At 40.4% G+C, this 17,198-nt stretch overlaps 1 protein-coding gene across 9 annotated transcripts in view; it reads left to right on the forward strand.

Annotated features, from left to right (window-relative positions):
- LOC119647005 (restin homolog) overlaps positions 1–17,198 on the forward strand; it is an 82,112-nt gene that overhangs the window by 20,886 nt on the left and 44,028 nt on the right. The window contains exon 1 of one of the 9 annotated variants that reach the window (XM_038047741.1): positions 9,583–9,956. The exons of 5 other annotated variants lie outside the window; for them this stretch is intronic. The gene's annotated coding sequence lies outside the window, so the exon portion shown is untranslated. Of the gene's footprint in view, positions 1–9,582; positions 9,957–17,198 lie in introns of those variants that run through there. 3 more of the 9 variants (XM_038047743.1, XM_038047738.1, XM_038047739.1) reach the window with 3 other exon arrangements.

Consider the following 17,198-nt stretch of genomic DNA (forward strand, 5'->3'; position numbering starts at 1 on the left):
ACATGCAAAAGACGGGCGTCAATTTTTTTCACCAAAAATATTCATGTGGGGTATCAAATGAAAGGTCGATTAGCATTTTTAGAATCCGGTCTTACTTTTGATATTTGTTGGAAAGGTCGGGTGTACGTGGAGTTCAAAGTGATCATTTCTTTCACGGACCCATCCGAAAAATCTGAATCAGGAGGCTCCCACTATATAGTGCCTAGGCTCCAAAATATCCTCCATATTTGTTCAAATAATAATAGTATATTACTATCATATATTTTTTAGTAATTGACTGCAAAATCCTTTTTAAGTTCATCCTAGAATCACGAATCCAGCAATGTAGGCTATAACATGGACCATCATCCTGGAAAGTTTGGAGGAAATCGCGCTATTACTAACAAAGTTATAATAGGTGAAAGTTTCCGCTTTGGTGCAGATTCAAGACTTTGAATGTCAGTATTACGTGAAAGTGAATATTTTCCCATAATGTATGCATACATTACGTATTAGGTACTAAAGAAATAAGTAAAACCATTCATACCTGAATCGTTCGGCTTCCGGTTTCCCGACTTGTTTACTTTCTTCTTCTTTCTTTTAAGAACAATATCTCATTTAAATTATTCTGTTTATTGTCCTTTTTCATAAATAAATCAATACGTTTAGGTTGTTTCATCACAACGGTCTCCCTGTGTTATTGAAAACTACTTTTGTTTCCTCTTGTGCTTCTCTGAAAAAGATTGCGTTCCTGTGGTCTCTAGTGGTCATTCCAAAGAGATTTGGGGAGTTTGAATAAATTCCGTTGTAGGGTTTGCAATTTCAAGCAATAATTGTTTTTGCTGCGAAACATTACGTGCGCGATCCCATCAACCAGATGCCGGTTTATAGTTATATCACGTCTGTCATGACGCTCCATGGAATCTTATTGTAAAAACCCCAAAAACAATTAAATCCCACGCAAAACAATTTTTATCCCAGTTGAGGAGAATTGTAACCTTTACTGGAAAGTCGCCAATGTTTCTTTTTTGCATCGAAGTAAGATTGTTATTATTCGTTAGCTTTCAGGCTTTCCAGCAAAATAGAAATCTTTTCTGACCTACCAGACAAAATGTTGCCTCCCGCATTTGATTTGAATATTAATCAACGTTACGCTCCGTAAGGAAAATCTATTATTCAATTTATTCAAGAAATGTATCTGGCAGGGTTGATATTGCTCATAATACATCATATCAAATTGTAGAGTTCTACAAAGATGAGTAAATTATTACGAGAAATCGTTCGGACACTCGTTTGCCACCTACACGCACTTCTAAAGTCATTTAAGGTTAGAACAACAATTCTCGATTGTGTTCTATTGATTTTTGTTATTTTTTGGGGTCCATCTATTTGATGTGTTTACTTTAATTTCATACTAACTCCTCTCCTAAGTGTAAATATTTTCGCGAATGAGTAATGCTTACATAACTGACATAAACTTAATGCGTCAGGGGAGCAATAAAAGATTCAAATTTTAATGTACACGTTTTTCGCTAATGGTTTTTTATAAAAGGTATTTTGCGTTGTAAGTTAATGCATCACTGGTTTGGCTCGCTTTTTTACCTAGAGAACAGTTCTCAGTTTTTGTTTTTTGAGACTGCTATGCAATTGGGAAACCCTTCTACCTGTTTATTTGCTGCTCAACGGAACACAACCTGTCCTTCTAATTTGATTCAATCAGTTTTATTTATTCAAGTTTGGGTCAAGAACGTTAATTGTTTGATTTACAGTAGTAGAAAAGCAAGTATTAAAAATAAAAATTTCTGTTTTTCTCGTCGTGATCGGTTTCGCCATTTAGCTCTATCGAATGCCTGATCTGGGTGCAATCTTGAGGCTTTTAAATTCCCCATCCAGCGTACCAACCCACCGTTGTTTCGGCCTGCCTTTTGGCCGTTTACCATCGACTTCGATGTTCAGACCAATCTTGGCAAGTGAATTCTCGTTAGCACGAATTACATAACCATACCATAGAAGACACCTCTCTCGCAATCGCGATAGATGCAACCCCATAACGATCGCGGATATCATCATTTTGGATGTGATCAAACCGTGTCATACCACTAGTCCAACGCAACATCTTCGTCTCCATTACGAAGGATTCTAATCTCCCTTATATTATTATTATTCCGTTAAGGGAAAGTCGCACCGCGTCCTTAAAGAACTACTTTGACTGGTTATAGTGTACCTATTAATCATAGTATCTCAAGCAAGCTTATAAGTTTAGTATATTCCATACTTCTAGATCTTTCAACTTTGCATCTGGTATTAATTGTTCTCTCTCCAGAACGTGTATAGAGGTGTCATCACACTTCGCACAGAACATACAGGCAGTGTCCGGAGATATCCCTAGCTTCCCTAGTTGATAGTTTAGCCGACAGTGACCAGTGAGAATTCCCACTATGATTCGGAGGTTCTTTTTGGTAAGGTTTAAGCAATCCTTTGTGGCTTGGGTTCGTATCCCCCAATAAGCACAATGGACTGGTCCATTCCTGATAGGCCCGCCCAGTATAGTTCCCTCAACCGTTCCTCTTAATTTTTGAATGTCATAGCCATGGAACCGTTTCCGATTCCACAGGAAGGCTCTGGTCTGTCTAAGATCGTTCCTGCTCCCTTCTTGGCTACTTCGTCCGCTGCCTCAATGCATTCAAACCCAACATGGGCCTGGAACCCAGAGTATCCAGACCTTGTTGGACGGGCCGCGCGTATTCAGTCTCTCAGGGCATTCCCATACCAGTTTAAACTTCACCTGGTTGGACCTAGTTTAGTTTAGTTTATTTTACTGGAGGGAGCCGCAGCTCCGAGCGCTAAGGCCATTGTTAGGCCCATTGTACTATCCCCGTAAATCGCTTCCCAACTATGGCGTTCCCAGGATTTAGCGAATCTGAGAACATTTTCCAAAGGTTATCAGGGTATCTTCGCTTGAGATCTCCATAAAAAGTGCAGGGCCGTCTCCTTCTCTTCCTCACATTGGCTGCACATAGCCGAAACCACCACCCCAATCTTTTCTATATGGTAGTTTAAGGAGCAGTGTTCCTCTGGTGTTCCCCAAGGCTCTACACTTGGCCCCCTACTCTTCCTGTTTTTTATCAATGACCTCGCCTCCATCCTCACCTGTTCGTATTTGCTTTACGCAGACGACCTTAAATTGTTTGCCTCTGCTTCGTCTCCATTGGACTGTGCTCTCTTACAATCCAACCTTGATAATTTAGCCCGTTGGTCTTCGGTCAACAAGCTAACACTGAATGTCAACAAATGCCACTGGATGCGCTATTCCCTGAAACCCTCCCCATCATCCTTTTCCTATTCTCTCAGTGGTCAACCCCTTTCACTACTGACCTCCTTCAAAGACCTGGGTGTAATATTCGACGATAAACTTCGTTTCAATTCCCACTTCGTTGACATCATCAATAGAGCTTCCAAAATGTCTGGTTTTATCCTACGTTCCTCGTCCGACTTTACCTGAATCCAGCCCTCCTTAACACTCTTCAATTCCCTTGTCAAAAACATCCTTGAATATTGCTGTGTAGTCTGGTCCCCCTACCGCATCCGTGACGGCCGTGCCCTTGAAGCTGTACAACGCAAATTCACCCGGACCCTCTTTTACAAAAAGAACCTTCCACGGGTTGATTATCCGTCACGACTCCGCACCCTCAATCTCCCCTCCCTACAGCAACGCCGTATCTTCCTTGATATGTGTACTCTCTTCAAATTCTGCAATGGTCTGATGGACTGCTCCGCCAACTCGGATATTACTCTCCGTATCGTCTCGTCTCATAACACACGTAATGCGGACATTTTTGATGTACCCTTCGCCGAGCTCGAGATTTACTTTCACTCTCCGATCCCGAGGTGCGAGGTCCTATAATGCCCTACAGCTTTGTTCCTTTGATTCTATCTCCCTCTCTAGCTTTAAGCGCAAAATATGCCATTTACTTGCTCCTCCCTCTGAGGACAATATGTAATAAGAAATTTGCTTTCTGTGTATTGTCCTCATTAAATAAATAAATAAACTAGTGTTTTCATCTCCCACTTCTTAAGGAACAACAAAAATGCCACTGGCGACCCCAGGTTCTTTCACAAGAGTTTTCACCTGCCGGCAAGAGTTCAAATTTCTCCACTCGACTGCGTGAATCCTTGCAATTTCACCCTTGAGAGTAGACTTAACAGTGGATGGCCGGATTCGAAAAGCTGGTTCTGACTCTACCATTGTGTATCCAGACCCAGTTTGTCAGTCTCCTCATTACTAGCGATGTTTGAATGCTACACCAGGAATATTTCGTTCAGTTGACCAAGTTTCAGCAGGACCTGATGACAACTCCACACCAAGTGGCTTGATATGTCGTTGCTGCTTAGTGCTGATAATGCCGCCTGACTGTTGGAATAGATTCGAATGATGCGACCTCTCCATTTTGGCGCAGGCATTCTTCTGCTGCCCATGAAATGGCATATATCTCCGCCTGGAATATGGTCATCATTTTTTCGAGGGGTCGGGCCAGTTTCATAATCGGATTCCCCGGCGGTGAAGATTATTAAGTTTGTAATCTGAAAATATTACGACAGTGTCTGTCTTTGCAAAGACGATTTTGAAAACCATATGATGCGCCGGTATCAGAGCTACCGGATGTTTGTCAAGGAATTTCCAGATAGACGCATGACCGTATGATTGGCTGCCTTCCACGCTCCACTGGTATCGAGTCTATATGCGTCATTGGCTACTTTCCGTTTTACCTTCAAGTGAAGGGGGGTTAGACTTAGAATAGCATCAAGTGTCGCAGTCGGCGTAGTACTCATTGCTCCAGTAATACTTAGGCAACCAAGCCTCTGAATCTGCATTAGCAGCTTCCTGCTGTTAGCAAAGTTCAGTCTCGGCCACCAGACGATGCATGCATATATCAAAATGGGTTTTATTATGGATGTACTCGTATACGTCCAGTGTATCCGTTTTGGTGAAAGTCCCCAGATCTAACCTATCGCATTCCTACAGCACCGTAGCAATCTGCAGGATTTTTGATATTGCTCCTGGATATGATGCTTCCATGTTAACTTGGAGTCGAAATGTACTTCTAAATACTGGATTGTTTGTGCCAGCTAGATTTTCGCTCCTGCTACGGTGGGTAGCTTATAGCACATAACACTCGCATTTTTACCTGGGTGTCGATAAAACGTACGTTTCTGGAAAATTCAACAGACCACAACAAAAACATGGATTGCACTGAGCGGGATTCAAACTTTAGGCCGATTGACTGTTCTATAGTATCTCTTCTCTTGTGACTTGATTTGGATTTTAGTAATAATGACACAAAATTCTAACGGAGTCGTATAATATCAATTAAGGTCGGAGTTCAAGTTTAAAAAATGTTAAATCACATTGAAAGCTTCTTTTTCTTCGGCCTTTGTCCCGTTCACAAGCGGGGTCGACCCGTCGTGATCGGTTTCACCATTTGGTTCTATCAAATGCCTGGTCTGGATGCAATGGTGCGGCTTTTAACTCCCCATCCAGCGTATCAAGCCACCGTTGTTTCGGCCTGCCTTTTGGTCGCTTGCCATCGACTTCGATGTTCAGACCAATCTTGGCGAGTGTTAACTCACGTTGAAATGATCCTCAAAATTTAAACCAAGGGAACTGAAGTTAGTCGGGCTGTGGCGATCCACTTCTTATAAATGTTTCCCTTTGGAACAGCAACATTTCACGCGTTAAATTAACTTTGTAATTTCGAGGTTTTTAAAGAGCAACTGCCAGTTGAGGGTGTACTAAAATTTCTTGACGCAATTTGTGACGTCACACACAATGGCCGGACTTTTCAGTGCGTTTGAATTTGGTTGAAATTTAAAATGCTGCTAATTAAAAAACTACAGTATTTTTTTCAAAAAAAAGTCTTAGAAAATTTTGTTAGATTGCACCAATGATTTCCGTCATTAGTGAAAATAAAGCGGTAAGATTATTTGTATCGTTTCACAGGGTTTTACTCTGTATCCTTTACTGTTGATAATTTTGTATGCTAGAGTATTGACCACACACAACACATTCCTAAGGGTTGGCTAATCACATGCGGAACACAAAACAGAATGTAAGTGTAATTTCGCGGTGTTTCTAGCGATCAAATTATTTGAAATAATTAAGACTTGCTTTTTTCCTATTTGCTAGTTATATTTATTATGCAAATGTCGATATTTCATAAAGCACTTGTCCCCTTCATCAGTGCTAACAAGGACTTGGAACAAGTGGTTCGCGAAATTTCGGCATTTGCAGCCATAATAAATATCACTAGTCTTAATTATTTCAAACAAAACAGAAGTAGTAGTGATCAACAAGAAAGGAAGGGAACAATAGCAATAATTGAAATTGGCAAATAACTTATTTGGAACCCGCATGGGAGTAATAAAATACACTTCAAGAAATATATCGAGTGTCTTTCATTCATCATCATCATCAACGTCGCAACACCGGGTATCCGGCCTAGGCCTGTCTTAGTAAAAAAAAATCCGAGGTCCACCAATTCTATATCTCCCCGAAAGCTGTCTGACATCCTGGCCTACGTCCTTATAGACTTTCCGGGTTGGGTCATCCTCATGTATACGGATTAAGCGACCTGCCCACCGCAACCCATTGAGCCGGGTCGTGGTATCGCTCATAAATTTCGTCGTTATATAGGCTACGGAGTCATCTATCTTCATGTAAGAAACCAAAAATTCTTCAAAGGATTCTTGTCTCGAACACAATTAAGAGTTCGCAATTTTTCTTGCTAAGAAGAATGATTATTAGCAAAATCATTGTCTTGACCCTATGGTGAAACGTTTCGAGCAGAACAGTTTTTGTAAGCTCAAATAGGCTCTCTTTGCAGTTAGCAAACGTGTGCGGATTTCATTGTTGTATTATAGCTGTTATCGGTTGTGATTTTCGATCCTAGATAGGAGAAATTACTAACGGTCTCAAAGTTGCAGTCTCCTATCTTTATTGTTCTAATTTGGCCAGTGAGATTTGATGCTGTGCCCTACCAAGATAGCGGAGAATATCTTTAGATGGTAGTCAGTATATTTCTATAATAATACTCATTTTTTATGTATGGGACGCTGTCCCACACCTTGGGCATCAGTTGATCACCATCATCACCAGTTCGGCTGTAATTCTTTAGGTTCTTAGTGACTTATGATTTTTAAGCCGATGGATTGCATGGACTGTTGCTTCCATGCTTGGTGGTGGCAGTATTTGTGTATCGTCTCTAATTGGTAGGACCTCCAACTCGCCAATATTTTGGTTGTTAAGCAGTTCATCAAAGTACCCAACCCATCGCTCTAATGTCTATCCGAACGGAAATCAGATTTTCCTCTTTGTCTCGGCAGGATGAACATCAAGGTATATAAGGCTTTATCCTGCTGACTTATTGATAAAATTTCCGCGTCTAATGCAGTTGCTCTGTGTACTTTTCGAGTTCACAGAACTGTTGGCTCTTCGTCTGTGAAGTCGCTTCTCCGCTCAACGGAGTTCGTGATGAGTCTGTACGCGCAGTCGCGTTCTTTGAGAATGCAACATTACTCGATATGCAGCATTCTTCCATTCCGTTGCTAGCTTACATTCATTGTCGTGCCAATGGTAACGTTCTTCAAGTGGTTGTGAAGAGCATTTGTCGATGCTTCATTTCCAGTGCTTCTGTTGACTGCGGTTATTACAGAATCCATTTCGCCCTGATAGGTGACACGGAGGGCTGTGTTGTGGATAACTTCAGTGTTAATTCTTACTTGATTGCCTGAGCGAATTCTAGGAGGTGTTGTAATTCAAGCTCGGAACACTATATCGTTTATGTTTTCAAAACCGACAACAACAGGTTTAAGTTTTTAGCTGATTAGGAAACTTACTCCCAGCACCGGATAGCCATTATAATATATGGTGTAGTGGCTCCTCTCCAGCAAACCGGTCCCTGTCCAACGCATGGGTAGCAACATTGTTACATCAGCCTTATATTGGGCAAGTGTATCGGCTACTTGCTGAACATCTGTACATGGGAGCATGTTCCATAAGAATATAGACCAATCATTCGTCCGTTTTCGCTGTCGGGCCGTCGGTGTAACATCTGTGCAGTCCGAGATTCCTTTCGTGACTTCGAAACTTCGGTTTTTCGTGGAGGGTTGTCAGGTCTACCCAACCTAAAGAACCAGTTGATACGATGCCGTTTTCAGGCGTGCGAGACTCGCCTTCATCCTTCTCTGTCTGCAGTTTTTCATTAAGAAATAATTCCCAGTGATCAGCACGTGTAGGTGGAGATAGGGAAAAAGACAAAAAAAGGCAGAATCACAACGATCCATCTTCCAAGAAATTAAAAAAAAATGAAACAGATAACAAACCGATTTATGGTAATAAGGCTTTGCTAAAAATGGATAAATATGACTGACGTTTCCAAGGGCGACATCCACTTAATTTCCCCCAAACTATAATCAACTGCACATATTATTCAATAATTTGAAGCAGTTACTAACTTCTGCATTGGAGACATTTTTGAGGTTCCTATTGCCCGTGCTACTATGGGTAATTTTGAAAATGGTTTCAGAAATGATGTTGATTTACATGACAAAAACCTGTTACAACAGTCAAAAATTTCACCAGCGCTATAATACTACTTGCAATTCCAATACTGAAGTGAACTGAACTTTTCCTCTGTTTCCCAAAAAGATGAAATCCTATTTCTTTTATATTTATTTGTTTATTCACTTATCTCCGCGATTCTAATTGAATATAGTCATTCATTTTTTAGAAAGCAGTCTTCGCCTTTTTAAAATGCTGCCCGGGTATGAACTGGTTGCGAATAGTGGATATTTGCAAAACTGTACTTCTGTTACAACTAGGTTTCGAGAAAACATCAATTTTCACTTGTGACCAAATGCTGATGATACTCCAGTATAAAAACGATCTTTTAATGTAATAAATTTCAATATGGATCGAGACCAGACTCGATAATCAGAGTCGATATAGAAACAGGAACGCCTACGTCAGTTCTTCTTATGAATCGACGAGTACGTATCCATTTTCATAGAATGCATATTGCATCTAATCTCCATTGATCTTCAACATTTACAAGCAGTTATTTGCATGTGAAGAGGAAGTTCCTTGTCTTTATTTGTAGAATGGATGTCTGTATATGGATCGTTGCAATTTTGCATAAAGCTTGATCTTCGCATCAATGAAGATCATCATTTCAATTAATCACATTCGCGGAGCATACGTGCAATGTGTAGCGACTAATCCACCCAACTTGCGGAGATCGCATTTCGAACGGTGTAAAGATGTGGGCTTTGTGTCAGCTCAATATTATTAGCGTATGATCGAGTGTTATTAGTAAATATTAAATTGTTGACAAACAAAAGGAGTCAATTATCTGAGCAGTGGCAGTACACCGTACAATCGCAAGCTTATGTTGCTGCAGTAATAGCAGCGGCTGCTTGTTTATTTTCCTCGGGACTACTCCCACAACCTCGCGCTGCGGTGTTGAGAGCCATGTTTAACCTCCCTACACACTGCGGGAATGCACGTTCATATATTACAGACAAAACTGGATAGTAATGATTTGGTCGCGCAAACAGGTTGCAAGAAACGAGGTAATAGAACGGTCAGATGTTCAGATTTGATCACTGATCACCCCCGAAGCTCTTCTTAACAACTCTTGGCAGCGCTCAACACCTCAGAGTTCGGCGCTCAAGTGTTTAGTTTAGCTGAAGACGTGAAGTTGTGACAACATATTCACAAGATCACCTCAGTGATCTTTGAGTGTGAACAAGATCAGTAAGTGATATACTCGTAGTACGCCTGGCCCGTTCCTCTGCTATTGAATACATTATCCATTGCTTCACTTGAACGATATAATTTATTGCTTGGAATATTGACGGAAAATTCTAACTGATACGTTCGGACGTAACAGGCGTTACATTTGATCAGTGCAGCAATTGAGGTGAGTGAGTGCTTTGATCAGTGGAATAATTAGCCTACTATAGTAATAGAGCAAATACCAGACTCGTATCGATCGCAGCTATGTGCACAATTTGCATGCACTTAATATGCATAGCTTGTGGATGGCTTTCCTTCTGAAAATGCATACCAAAAGTGGGAAAAATGTGTGAGTTGCTTTTCGCTAAAAGTTTCTGAGCTGTTTGGAGTTTTGTGGATGCATCTTGGAGAATGAGAACACGAAGCATGTGGATTAGGGTCATTTACTGAATTGGAATCAGTTGCCGTAGCACAAAGCTGCTGCGAGTGCGTAAAGCATAATGTTATTAATTCACTATATTCGCATGCGAACCGTATTACTGGAATGCACTTCTCAAGATCTTCAAGCAATCAACTCCAGCAATATCAACACCGAACTTGCAGGGTTAACATTGGAAGGATTGATGCCAGTGGCCACATATACCACACGAAACGATGCTTACACGTAAGGTGGAGTGGTTATCCATGAATCGTTAAATGCCCATTAATGGCAGTAGAGCATAGTAGTTGAATATGCAGTCGAAACACAAACATTTACGAGTTAACGCTGGCGAGATCAATATTAGATCAATGATCACGGATCACTAATAGCTGATGGAGCAACTCATAATGACTGGTAGTTTTATCGTGGGCAGCAATCAGCAGCCTTTTCTAGATACGTTGCTAACTAACAATCACGATCTTTTCGAAGATCCCATGTTTCCCCGTACGGGGAAATTACATTATCACTTATATGAGATCACACTCTAGTTGCTTGTAAATTTGCTATCCCCGCAAGTCGGAGTCTTCTTAAAATTGAAAACCTACACATACTTCGATGACCGGCATAAAAATGGTGACGATCCAGTATATATCGTCGCTACGAGTGACTGATGACTTTGAAACACTATATTTACTTTAAGACGAAAACGTCGAATTTCGTCTTTTATGTAGAATACAAGTATAGGATAGCTATTTGTTTTGAGTGTGCTTTCGAACGGCGGCATCTTGTGTGCTTGCGTCATCTTCTCATCTAGAAATGAAACTTAAATAAGCTCAAAATGATGAATAATTGATATGTGTAATAGGTAATTTATGGAATTATTCAGGGAATAAATTGTCTGAACTGTACTCGATTCCCGCTACTCTAGATTATTGTTTTCAATCATGGAGCATGGGATATGATGTGCTTTTCCATACAGTTGGAACTATTCTCCTAATTAACTCCAAAAGTGGAATAATCGCCTCACTTAGCAGCGTCTCCGACTGAATCTAAATAAAACAGAGTTTTTCAGGATAATCCCAAGGAAGCAGACACTATCACTGTCAGTGGCAGCTATCTGCGGAGAACTGGACAATTTAAGTGTTTCGTATCAATGTTGTGAGCCAGCATCAACGCAACTTGGATGAAGTGGAGTTCCGTTTTTATGTTTGACGCATCAACGAACGTCTCACATCGACAACCTACCGCAGTGTCGTTCTTAATGTTGCCCTCTATGGTTCAGAGGGCGACGATGAAAAATAATGAACAGCTTTTCGCGGTAATGGAAACTAAATGAAACTATACATAACTTCCTTCATCTCAGCAAACTGATCCCCAGTACACAGCCATCAGTTCCACAAATGTAGATTGACGAACGGCTGTCAGAGAAAATACGATAAACGCGAGATATCGTATAAATCGACTTCCACTCATCGATCCTTCGAGTTAAGTGAAGCCAGCTCATAATCTGCCTTACAAAAGGCCGCAAACTAGGGACTCTTCTCCTTGCTGTAAAAATAAACTTGGCAGTGGAGTTTAACCGCAACGTCATGTTTCATGCCCCTACCGGCGGTAGCACAACGCTGGCTTACCCGCTCCAATTTGACTGATGTACTATAATCGGTGTTTGAATAAAATAACTCACATTATTGGTTGGCTTTTGTCAAAGGCAATATTCCGAATATATCTGTCAGTGAAGGGATAGCGAATACATTCAATGACCAAAGCGTTGAGTAATCGATATAGAAACTTAACAAATTCGTTACCTGTACGCAATTAACAGATTGGTAATGAGCTACTCTTTGCAACCCCTCGACCCAACTACCCTACTCTACTCATCGGAGACGTACTTAGCCTTGAGATGTGCATTGATCCTGGTACTAATAATGTACGTTATAAGTTTGTACAGCGTTGGTAAGCAAGTAACCGATCTTGTTTCTGTGGGATCCTGCGGTGTGTCTTTTTTAGGGACAAGGCAAGTAATCCCGGCAGTGAAGAAGAGTAGGAAATCCTCCAGCCAATTACTGAATTAATTTATACTATGTGCCAGCCGCCGTGTAAATTCTCGGCTGCATCCGGTTGTTATGGGTTTCTTCTGTTTTGTGTTAAGGAGATAGAAATCCTGAAAAAGCACTGGCCTGGACCCGTAAGTTTGTGTGATTTTTACCCACTAAAATCACTCACGACAGCACCATCAGATGTTTCACCACGGGCGGAGAGCTAGTTCTTCTTTCTTCTATGTATACCATTCATCACCGCGCTTTCCTTTTTGGTAGCCCATACACTCAATATTGTGTCGTAATTATCATCTCTGAGGGTGTTCGTGACGCTATTAAAGAAGTTGAACAATTTAATAACCGGTTGATGAAGATCACCATTCGTCGCATAAACACCACAATTTGCTTCTGGCAATCTGTAACCTAGCTGCCGAACACTAAATCGTCATGGCGATTGGCCTCCCTATATATGCTGATATTCATCAGCTAAGAGGTACTTGCAAAAGTCATTTGCGACACAGCCATTTGAATAGTCCGTAGTTCGTTGCCATCGGTAGTTTTATGTAAGCTATAGGATGCTCCGTCTCTAGTTGACTGTTAAAATCTCCAAGTATGATTTTGACATCATACCTGGGACTGGCTTCGAGGGTTCGTTCTATTGCCTCGTAGAAGTTGTCCTTCTCCTCCTCTGTAGGGGCGTGAACGTTAATGAGGTTTATATTTCTAATTTTGCCTCGCACACGCAGAGTGCATAGCCGTTCACTTGTCTTGTCAAACCCGATAACATCAGGTTTCATCTTTTGGCTGACTAAAAAACCCACTCCGAGTACATGCTTTACCGAATAGCCACTATAATATATGGTGTTGTGGCTCTTCGTAATGAAACCGGTCCCTGTCCAACGCATCTCTTGCACCGCTGTTACATCAGCCCTATATTGGGTCAGTGTATTGCCTAGCTCCTTTTCTATAGAGGGAATGCAGGTTCCATAAGAAAATGCATAAATCATTCGTCCGTTTCCGTTGCCCGGTTCGTCATTGTGTTGTCAATCCAGTCCGAGGCTTCTTGCTGGACTACAAAAGTTTGGTTTTCCGTGTAGGGTTCCTATTCCTACCCAACCCCTAACTTGGAGAACCAGCTAGTATAATCTGCCTCGTTTTTAGGCGCGGAAGACTCCCATTCATTCTTCTCTGTCTACGGTTTTTTGATTAAGAAAGAACTCCCAGTGATCACCACATGATGGTGGAGATAGGGTTTGGTAGTAGAGCTGTTGTTGTTGGTTCATCAGGCGTTTCCCAGGTTTTATACTCCATCGTGCGTACCATTCCACGTTTCCCCCTGGGACCTATACTACCGTTTCATCGCTTTTTAACAGCCATTTTGGCGAAAAGGTAGACGGCAACAAGTGCCTGAGGGAAAACACACACACAATGACGTTGGCGAGAGTCTATTGTGCAGACACTCACGTCCTTGTACTTGTTATTAGATGGTTTATTGGAAGCTTGTTTCATTTTCCTACAATTTGAATGGAAGATTTTGCTCATCTTCTGCTTCCACAAGCACTGGCGACATTTAGAGCAAATCCACCACTTCATATTTCTGTCGATTTTCATCAATTAAGCCTCTTACCGCCACTCCCCTTTGTCCTTATTATGGACATTGTCATATGGGACATTCAAAGTCCAGGGCACTACACATTGCTCTATGCATATGTTTTCTTTGCAACTTACAATAAAACTGATTTCAAGCAACTCTCTAAAAGTGGAATGATCGCGTCATACAGCTCGATCTGAGACTAAATCTAGACAAAACCGATTTTTGTCGGCCGATCCCAATCAAAAGGTACTATCACTGCTAGTGGCAGTGGCAACCAAGAACTGAGCTATTTAAATATCTCGGATCAATACTATCAGCCAATGAAAAAGTGCGCTATGAAACAGCTTACGTATTAGCGCTACTTGTATGAAATGGCGATCCTTGTGATCGTTTCATGAACGAAGGCCGCAAATTCAAAATTTACTGGAGTGTCGTCTGCCCTGTCATTGTTTATGGTTCTGGTCGCTGGTCGACTACGAATAACAATGAACGGCACCTCATGGTAATGAAGACAAAAATGATGTGTTGGCCAGTGGCGTAAAACGCCATGATCACATCCGAAATAAGGACATCTTCGTCCTATATGGGGTTGCAGCGATTGATTGTGAGAGGGTCTTCTTCTTAGGTATGGGCATGTAATTTGCGCTAACGAAAACTCGCTAAGATTGGTTCGAGCATCCTCGAGATGTTCCGCAACGGGTGCTACATCGTCGATCTAATTCATCATTGGTGGCCTTCTTCTCCCGGCTATTATGCTTTCCGTGAATCGCATTCTCGACCAAGCCAGTAACCAATTTGATGATATCAATGGTCGATCGAGCTTTCCGGAACTCATGCTGCTGTTCAGAAAGACCTCTGTCGTGGCTATCTGTAAGAAAGAGAAGAACGTGGCCTATGCACTCATCCCACTTGTTTAGGCTTTATAGGGTCTAAGTACATATTGTTCAAATATAGAAATTCTGAGTCCACGAAACATCAGAATCATTTAAGCTACAAACGGAATGAATCGATGAGGTAACTTTAAGGCATAATATAACTTTAAGTTTTAATTGTAATACGCCGAAGATTTTGCTCCTAATTGGTATTCCGAGCAGTGAAATACATTCTAAAATTGAAGGTAAGAACATGTCATAGCCATATCCGGGAATGTACGACCTTACATAGGGGTTACGTAGCTAAATATAAACTTTACATGATTTTTAGTGCACTCGAGACGTAATTCAATTTACATACATTAAAAACAACCTTAAACGGGCACCATCATTACCGCGATCACATTCGCATTACAATGCGGCGGCGGTACCCACAGTAGCGGTTTATACAAGATCTCTTGCTAAAACTACAGGGAAAAAGCACACCCAAAATGACCTTTCTCTAAAATATTAACATATCATTGTTCGCACTGACGCCACCAAAGCCAATACGATCAATAAGCAACCACTTCTCTTAGCCACTTGGAATTTTATTGAAAGTCGATACTGTGATATTCTTGTTATTGTCGTGGGGCCTGCCTGCGATACTCTTTCGGGTGTTTATCTCGAGCAAATGAAATCATCACTATTTTTTCGCATCGGTTCGCATGCAAATCAAACACAATAGGTTTATAGGTTATTTTATATTTAGATTAGTCTATCCTACAACGGAGCAAAGGAGAAAAACTTAATTAATAAAAAATATGATGAAGACTTGACTTCGTGGTTGAGTATTTGAATTTTAAATCTGGTTAGTAAAAACTGGATTGACAAGTTCTTCTTTTTCACTTTCATTTGCTAGTTTCCGCAAAAAAAAAGTTTTTATGGAAAGGTAGGAATAATGGATGATTTCTAAAAAGGAGATGCAGGTATATGTAAGATTCCATTTGTATTTCCTGATATTCTTTAGGTTCTCCGATCAAACCTAGTTGATTCGAGCGGAGCTTGGCTATGAAAGTCATCAGTAAATACAATAATTGGGTCATTTTTCAAGGCCTATAGATGTTTATCCATCTTTTTTTTTAGATTTTGAACTGCTAAACTGAACTGAAAATTAAACTTCCAACATTGATGTTTTTTGTCATTGCGCTCATAACGTGTGTGTATTATAAGGCATACACATAGAATGACTCCATTATTTCCACTTGCTTTTAAAAAACTACTCTTCAGATTCATTACCTGCCCAATGGCTTTCACGGAACTTGGAAGTTTATGCGGGTGAAGATCATCAATCAGCCTTCTGCTACGTGTTATACGATAGACTTTTTGGTAAAAAAGAATTTAACGGAATTTGAAAACTCTTTGCAGCATAAATCATTAGTATTATACTATCTACTATCTGCAACTCTGTGGCGCCAAGAATCGAAACTATGGGTGACAGTTCATTGCGAGCACATACATAGAAGTACATAGGGTTTAGCTAACTTTTGTTTGATTTTCGATTACAGGAAACTATGCCAGCTTGTAAAACAATCGTCTCCCAAGTTGTCTTATCCGTACATTTTTGAATTTCAATTGAAAATAAAAGGAAAACATTATCCGTGTCCCGTCTGAAAAGAATACAAGAAATTCGTGAAAATAGTAAAAATAAAATTGGAGAAACTAAAAATTAAACAAGTTCAAATAGATTCCTTCAAGGTACGTTTTAAAACTGGTGAACGAGCAGCGAGGATTTGAAAATTAAGGCGTTTTCCGCGTGCCAATTAATTTGATGACCCTCCTGGTGGTTGCTCCACTTTGATTTTGATGCAATCATTTATCACGAGGCAATCCTTGAACAATTTTTTAAACACCTGAGGCACTGTTGAATTAGTACCTTCCCTTGATGGCCAATAAACAATTTCTGTACTTATTTGGACCAACAACTTCAATATAAAATAAAACAAGTCGGGAAACCGGAAGCTGGGCGCTTTAGGTATGAAAGGTTTTGTTTGCTTCTTCTGTGTAGAGTGGAGTGTAGAACTATCCGATTTGTACGTAGCCCGTTATGTATATGTATTTAGCACGTCAGATTTAGTACTTCAGGTTGTAAATTTACACGGTAAAGACAACTTTCAGTTACTGTAAATTTGTTACTAATAATTTGATTTAAATAATGTGCTTCATATTATATTTTATACTACTACCAACTTTTATAACTCTGGGATAAACTTAAGGGGGTTTTACTCATTTTTCCCAAAAATATAGTATTATACTATTATTAACTTAATTTGAACAGATGTCGATATGGAGAGTATTTTGAGGCATCTTCATGAATTTTTTCAGATTTTTCGGTGGGGTAGTTTCTGAGAATGGGTTCGTTACAGATATCATCACTTTCCATCCCTCCTACTCCTCGCCTTTCTAAGAAATCTCAAAACTAAAACCGGATTCGAAAAGTACTAACCGAGACCTTTCATTTGAT

This window comes from Hermetia illucens, chromosome 1 (assembly GCF_905115235.1).
Source record: "Hermetia illucens chromosome 1, iHerIll2.2.curated.20191125, whole genome shotgun sequence".
In the NCBI taxonomy this organism is placed as follows: domain Eukaryota; kingdom Metazoa; phylum Arthropoda; class Insecta; order Diptera; family Stratiomyidae; genus Hermetia; species Hermetia illucens.